The following is an 8,505-nucleotide window of genomic DNA, read 5'->3' as shown; positions in this document are numbered from 1 at the left end:
GTTGGATCATACGTAACTAATCCTACCGAGCACTCTAAGGTGAGTTCACTGCACTTTTCTAAGCATGCGTCCCGGTGGTTTGGGACATCTGGTAAACGTTTCTAAAGGGAATACTGGGTAAACTGTTTATTTGGGATGTTGGTTATTGAACACAGTATAAATCATGTAAGACCCCATACATCTACCGTGTTGCTGAAGAAGCAACGAGGTATTTAGTTGATAGCGCTATTAGGTTTGACACCCTCACACCGGGCCGAAAGGACGGGCGTGAACTAATTACCTTGACATCATGACCAATGCCTAGTTGGAGGCATTGGGGTTGGGCATTCTCATCGTGTACATATAAGACCCCTTACATCTATTCAAGGTTGTTTGATACCTTGACCTCATGACCAATGCCTAAATGGAGGCATTGGGGTTGGGCATTCACATCTAGTCGCCACATACGGTAATCGAGTAATAACATCAAAACAAAACGTTGAACTGTCTTAAACATACATCTGGTAACTAAATACGTTAACAAAACTTTGAACTCACCAGCGTCGTCTGACACACTTGTCTGCATGCTTGCAGGTCGTTAGAATTCGTGACATGGACTTGCTATCTGGGAGTGCTGGGGTGGTCATGGATCAAGGTTCTTGGATTAACATATAGTTGATACATTGCTTTTGAACATTTATTATGAAACAGTTGTTAAACGATTTATTATATGCTTCCGCTACACAACTCTTTGAAATAATCTTATGATTGACATTTACTATTGGTAATTAATGACATGTTTTGTTTAAATACTATGCGTGGTTCAATGTGATTGGTGGCTCGAACTCTGATGCGTCACACATCCCGCGGGGTTCCCGCATGTGGTATTTTGGGGGTGTGACAGTTTGGTATCAGAGCCACTGGTTATAGAGAACTTGGTTTTAAAACGTTTTTATAAAACCAGACTATAACCGAACAGTTTTGACAACAAAGAATATGACCATGACACTCAGCTCCAGATTGCAAGGTTCGTCTCTCGTATACTCATTGTACTACGTAACTAGTGGACACTTACATATGATATTGCATGCTGGTGCACGTTAAACACGATAGTATGAACTTACGTATCCCTTGCACATGTTATATGACTGATAGGGTGGTATTTCCCTAAACATTCGTGACTTATGTTATGTAATGCTCCTTGTTTGCTATTTGAGTTTGGGGGAAACATTCGACATGAGTTAGGAGGAACTGAGATGAGCATGCAAATCACAATATTATTGTGGGTGCACACATAATAATAATGTGGGGTGCATGCGAGTCCCAGTGAGGCTTAGCAAGTGAAGAAGGGGTTCCGCTCTGTTAATTGATGTTATGTTAGAACTCAGCAGTCTATAGGAGTCATAGTAGTGATTGTCTCCTACCTGAATATGATCTTTTCACTCCTTTCTGAATCCTTACGGATCTCGATACTAATGAGTATCACCTGATCACGCATCCGAACGCCTAGCGAATTGTGTAGAATGTTAGGTGCTAGTACGAACGTCCCTGAGTTGGATGGCTCAGCGTCAAATGATTAGACTATACTTTTCTCACTTATCTTTGTTTGTTGGAACTTAGCATGTTAACGCCTTAGATCCCGAAGTGCGATCACTTCTGCAGCACTCTCACGACATACCGTCCATTACTCAGTCAACTTGCAAGAACGATGGACAAGAGGGTAAACGTAGTACCTTACCGACTTCAGCATTTGAACGACCCTAGTTACCGGCATCGAGCAACAGCGACTTGACTCTAATCGAATCCTTAAACCCTAGGCAACGACTTATGAGAGCCAACTCTCACGAATCGATCGGGGCATAAACGATGACAGTCGGTCATGGTGTAGAATGTGTAACTGCCAGCACAATGAGTAACGCCTTAGGACGTGGCACGGAATGTGAAAAGGGGGACCCTGTCGGCGAAAGGCCTCAGGATTCTATTTCGAGCATCGACATTAGAAGAAACAATCACGATGACATCAAGGTACTCGCAAATCACGACTTTCAGTATGGTGATGGTGGCTTCAACAAAGAATGGCCGATGTTAAGGCAAGGCGCCAACAACCCGGGGAATAACGACAGCTTTGGGAGTCCTAGTAGCAGAAGCAACAACGCTGGATGTGGTACTCGTGATGGGCATTTAGGATTGGCGTGGGCGACGCCAGGATTATAGCAACATGGTGGCCTGCACATTCTTGGTAATTAAACGCATCGTCCCTGTTCTGTTAAACCCTGATGATTTTTGGAACCAACCTGTTGCGGATCCGACTGATGGCCAGCCAACTGAAATCTCATATGTTCGCTGGAATGCAAACTCGCCCTTGTGGGACAAGTGTTCGACATCGACCTTCCTTCTACCATTCCTGATAGTTTCGATGTCGTAGTCAGTGTGGATTAGTTATTCAGATATCACGCATATTTATCCCGTGAGAAGAAAATTTCGCGTATCTCTCCCTAGTGGCGAATCGTCGTCTGTACTAAAACATTAGTGTGGTGTAAAGGTTAGTATCATTTCAGCAATGAAAGCCAGGAGAGTCTACGGAGGGACTACCCCGCTATGTTGGCAACCGTTACTAATGTTTGGGCTAAGGAAAAAGGATCGAGTATCCACCAATTGTTCGTGATTCCACTTAGCGTACTACCCGGGGAGCTTTCAGATTTACTCCCACCACTGTTAGGCAGAATCTAAGTTTGATCTCACGGCAGGGGCAACCCTAATTACTCGGGCTACATATCGTCTTGCACCAGGAGGGTTGCAAGGACAATCTACAGGAACTGTTAGACAAGAATTTTGTTGAACGTAGATTTTGTTCGCTTTGGGAGCCCCAGCTATATTCGGGAAGATAAAGCCTTTTCGTATGTGTACTGATTATCCAGAACTCAGCAAGGTGACATTAAGAACTGTTTGCCTCAACCATGTATTGACGGAAGACCAAGAGGAGAGTGTTCCCGAAATGGCATATCGAATGCAATACGGCCGTTGCGACTTTGTATTCCATGACCATTGGGGTAATTATCACACCAGCGGCTTTAAAGACCATGTGAACCGACCACGCTATTGGGTGACGTTTTGAATCCTTTCCAGGAGAAAAGAGCATCATGGACAGCTTTGTATCTTATTTGAGAGCTCCTGAGGGAGGAGCCGCACCGCGCGAAGTCTTAATAAATGTAACTTCTGAATTCGAGAGGTAACCTGTTTGGGGTCATGTAATCAACGAAGTGGAAATACTTGTGGATCTCGCTAAGATCCGTTCGAGGATACAACAATTTCTTGGTCTCGCTTGATGCTATCGCAGATAATCGCAGGATTTTCGGAAGTCATGCAGCTTAAATCTCTTTACCACAGTCGGGTGTTGTGTTCGTGAAAGACAGGACAGGAGGACGTCTTTTCAGCTTTTAAATCCCAACTCTGCAATGCGCTGAAGCATCGTCCCTAGGTGCGGGTGATTCGGGGGTATACCATGATAGTTCGAATCAGAGTCCCAGTTACACGCCAATGCAACACGAGAAGGTGTTGGCTTACGTGTGGGATTAACAAGAAGAATTGCACGACTCACAACCTGGGGTGGAAGCCATGGTCTTTGGAATTAAGATGGAGACATTACTTGGACGGTACCCATTTGCATTATTTAGACCGATCACAAGGGCCTCCCGTGTTTACCTTTGTTTTGAGAGAGCTAATTATGTGATGGCTTCGCTGGATGAAACTATCGAGCGAATACGACTATGGAACCTAAACGCGTATGAGCTTGCAACACACCATCGACCTTAACCTACCTGATCAGAGTTGCCCTGCTCAAACCGAGGCACTGAAGGAAGAAAATTGTCAAGTTTGGTCCATGCGGGGCATGGAGAAGTGATTTTGGCAGGATGAATGATATTCGCTACTTTATGGAACGGATGTGGATCCCACAACACGGCAACCATACGGAACTTGTGATTGAGCAAGGCACATCGGCCTCGATATTCTAGTCATCCGGGTTTTGATGAGAGACATTAGGATCTATGAATCTTGTACTGGTAATCGGGCATGAAGGGCCACCTAGCAATGTTTGTGGATGATGATCGACTTGTGGGAAAGTCAAGGTGGAGTATCAGCAACCAGAATCACCCATATGGAAATGAGAACAGACTGCCATGAATTTTGTCGCCAGTCTACTTACAACTTGAAACGGAAACAATATCACCTGGGTGATCGTTGATGGTCTAAATTTACCAGCCCACTTTCTTACGATCAAGGAAACTGACGATCTTCACAGCTGTGAATGTTCCTCTGAAAGAGGCGGCTTTTAGGCACGAGGTGCCAACTCCTGTTATCTCTGATTTTGATCTATACCTGATTTATGACAGGCACTACACAACACGCTTGGCTCATGTCTAGACATGAGCATTACTCATCATCATAGGACAAACGATTAGGGTAAATGAATCATCTTGACACTCGAAGACATGCTGCGAGCATGTGTGTGACTGACGTAGTGAAATTGGAAGGACACATACCTTTGGCTGAGTCCTACGGTAGCAGTTACCATTTTAGTATTCAGATAGCTCTGTTTGAGGCATCACATGAATGATAATGCCAATCTTCTTGTTGGATTAAGGCGAGTGGCAACCTAATCACAAGTCCAGGATTTGTACTCGTAACTCTTGGGAAAATTGCTTAGATCGGAAATCGTGTGATGATAACGCCTGACCGCCAGGAAAAACTGATAAGCTTAAGAGACGCTGGGAGTTAGTTCACTGCAGGTGAATGTGTTATAATTGAAAATCTCACCCTGGGAGGGTGCGGTGCGGTTTGGGAAACGCGGTAAGCTTAATCCGCGCTATGTTGGGCCATTCAAAATTCTGGAACATATTGGCAAAGTGGCCTACAAACCCGAGTTACCAGACGAATCGAGTAATGTTTACCATGTCATTGATGTCTCGAATCTAAGAAGTGTTGTTCGAGGAAACACTGGTGATGCTATCTATTGAAAGCTTGAACAAGGAAGTCGAGATCCGTTATCATAGTCGAATTCCAATCGTGAGAGTCCGTTGGAACTCAAAACATCCAAACGGCTGACCTCTAATATCATTGGTGAATTTCGGGACGAAATTCCTTTTCAAATTGGGGATGATGTGGTACCCGCGGAAAATCCACAGTCATCCTGGGTTACACATGTTATCTCAGGGCCGAGCGCACAAGCACAAGCCCGAGTACACAAGCCCAAACACCCTTGTTGTTTATACTTTGGTTGGAAGCCCATTGAGAGCCCATTAGGGAGCCCGATACACCCCCCTTATGCGTATACATTCTTATTTAGGGTTGGAATCCTCATAATTTCGCAAACTAAAACAAACTCTAAATCCTCTTTACCCTCATACGCACGGCTGGTTTTCTCATCACCCTTGGGGTTTTGTCTTGTCACTCGAAGTCTGTTGATCTTGGCACCTCGGGTTTACCCCAAACACGGTTAGTACCATGTTATAATGTTTATAGTTCGAGTTTGGTTAGTTGTTTGGTTGCATGGTTTGATTGTGAATAGCAAGATAATAACCAATAGTTTTAAACGCATGAATAATAGGATTTGATTTAATGTATTGATGTTATGTTTTGTATATATGAATGCAATCTTGATAAAACTGACATCAGCCCATGTGAGCACTTCAGTAATACATATCAGATTATTGATTACACATTGTCAAATCATTAAATCGGCCCAATTAGAATGAACCGATATTTAATGTGGTCGGCTCATTATATCTAGTGGCCATGTGCTGCATGTGACAATTTTTGAGTGGATTGCATGATGCCGCTAGGTTAATAACTCCGTGATATAAACTGATTACTCGATGTCAAGGAGCCGTTAGGCTAGTTAACCTGAATTATGCATTGTATGTTAAAACATGATTTAATGAGATAAATATGTGGTAGATTGATGAGGATGCAGATTGTCATGTTATTGTATATTTGTTAAAGCATGATGTATATTGTGAATAAGATTCATGGATGATTAACAAAGTATTCGACTACGGCTTAGGGTTTTGACGTTTAGAAGTTGTAAGCGGGTCATACGAACAAGTAAGTCATGTATTCCGTGATAGATAACACGTGATAATATAACTGGTGTTAGTTAAATGTTGATATAATTGTTTATATGATAAGGGTGATGACATAGGGTAATATATAATCTGTATAGTTTAAGGGGTAGTAATTGAAGGAAATAACTTCATGAAATTGCAGATGTATTACACTCTTTAATTGGGCTTGCATGCTAATCGTATGGGTATACATGTTTATTGGGCTTTACAGGCTAAACGGGCTTTACATATTTTGATCATTTGTGTTACATTAGCGAAGGGTTTATACATAGATTTAGATTGGGGCCGCACATATGAATGTGGGTTGTGTCTTTTGAATGGACCTTGTTTATGGGAATGAGGTGTGACATGTTAACCGTTATGACTTTTACAATATGTGTGCTACTTGTACTTTATCTGTGTCGTATGTGATTTCTATGCGTACGAAGAATGATTGTCGTATGATAATCGCATTAGGATTGGTTGATTGAGTTGGATCATACGTAACTAATCCTACCGAGCACTCTAAGGTGAGTTCACTGCACTTTTCTAAGCATGCGTCCCGGTGGTTTGGGACATCTGGTAAACGTTTCTAAAGGGAATACTGGGTAAACTGTTTATTTGGGATGTTGGTTATTGAACACAGTATAAATCATGTAAGACCCCATACATCTACCGTGTTGCTGAAGAAGCAACGAGGTATTTAGTTGATAGCGCTATTAGGTTTGACACCCTCACACCGGGCTGAAAGGACGGGCGTGAACTAATTACCTTGACATCATGACCAATGCCTAGTTGGAGGCATTGGGGTTGGGCATTCTCATCGTGTACATATAAGACCCCTTACATCTATTCAAGGTTGTTTGATACCTTGACCTCATGACCAATGCCTAAATGGAGGCATTGGGGTTGGGCATTCACATCTAGTCGCCACATACGGTAATCGAGTAATAACAACATCAAAACAAAACGTTGAACTGTCTTAAACATACATCTGGTAACTAAATACGTTAACAAAACTTTGAACTCACCAGCGTCGTCTGACACACTTGTCTGCATGCTTGCAGGTCGTTAGAATTCGTGACATGGACTTGCTATCTGGGAGTGCTGGGGTGGTCATGGATCAAGGTTCTTGGATTAACATATAGTTGATACATTGCTTTTGAAAATTTATTATGAAATAGTTGTTAAACGATTTATTATATGCTTCCGCTACACAACTCTTTGAAATAATCTTATGATTGACATTTACTATTGGTAATTAATGACATGTTTTGTTTAAATACTATGCGTGGTTCAATGTGATTGGTGGCTCGAACTCTGATGCGTCACACATCCCGCGGGGTTCCCGCATGTGGTATTTTGGGGGTGTGACATTTCCACCCCGAAAACATTTACAAAAATGTAAAACAGTAAAAGTGGGGGTTATGAACTCGCCTGGATGTTCCTTGTGCAAAGCTAGCTAATTACGATTTCGCGATGTCGTTTCCAAGACGAGACTTGCTAGCGTGCGTTCTACAATATTCCTAACACGGAATATCTAATAAGTTTCTAAATAACGCAGTATCTAAACTACGTGGAATCGAGCTCTACCGAAATGTTGATCGAACGATTTGACGGTAATTTATCAACTTAGAAGAAGCGAAGAAGTTATACTCGTTAGCTCGTTTTTGAGAGGTCGTATGCAAATAATATATAATAATTTGTATTATATATCTCACATCTTGTGTATATTTGCCAAAAATATACGTATATGCCGTTTAGGCGTTTTCAATAAATGTAAAAAGTTATATTTATTCTGCGAAAGTATCATCGCGTTGTTTGAAGTTTGAAATAAATATACAAACTATATTTATTTTATAAAAGGATTCGTTTCAAATAAATATATAAACTATATTTATTTAGCAAAACAATCGTCGTGTCGTTTGATATTTGGAATAAATATAAACTATATTTATTTTGATGAAACGACTTCGTGTTACGCGATGCTTGAAATAAATATATATACTATATTTGTTTATAAAAGATTCGAGTTTGTTTGAAATAAATATAATAATAACTATATTTATTTTTGTTGTCAAAATAATCTTCGTATCGTTGTTCTCGTAGGTTGTAAGTTGTTGATAAAGAAACTTTATATTTGTATCTCGTTTTATAAAAGTCGCTTTATAACAATAATCGTCGTTTTACAAACAAGACGCGTTTTGTTTTATAATAAAAACTCGTTTTGTTTTACGGGTTTTCTCGAAAAACGGACAGAGTTTCCTCTGTTTTTGGACGCCCCGGACAACCAAGTTGTCGTTATATTTTCAAGATTCAATCAAGATTCAATTATAATATATCAACTTTGCTAAATATTTCCGCAAATGCAAACTATAATCAGTATGAATCAGTTCGAGCTCGTTTCACGTGAGTAATAAAGTTA

The 8,505-nt window shown here is 41.2% G+C and overlaps 2 long non-coding RNA genes across 2 annotated transcripts; both read left to right on the top strand.

The window, feature by feature from the left end:
- LOC110904992 lies at nucleotides 1-794 on the top strand. Its single transcript, XR_002572860.1, has 2 exons — nucleotides 1-39; nucleotides 574-794. It is a non-coding gene; the product is annotated as an uncharacterized LOC110904992 (long non-coding RNA).
- Nucleotides 795-6,571: 5,777 nt separating this feature from the next.
- Nucleotides 6,572-7,368, top strand: LOC110904986. Its single transcript, XR_002572859.2, has 2 exons — nucleotides 6,572-6,610; nucleotides 7,148-7,368. It is a non-coding gene; the product is annotated as an uncharacterized LOC110904986 (long non-coding RNA).
- Nucleotides 7,369-8,505: the final 1,137 nt, after the last annotated feature.

Source organism: Helianthus annuus, chromosome 2, assembly GCF_002127325.2.
Source record: "Helianthus annuus cultivar XRQ/B chromosome 2, HanXRQr2.0-SUNRISE, whole genome shotgun sequence".
Lineage (NCBI taxonomy): Eukaryota > Viridiplantae > Streptophyta > Magnoliopsida > Asterales > Asteraceae > Helianthus > Helianthus annuus.
This window is presented reverse-complemented; position numbering and strand designations above follow the sequence as displayed.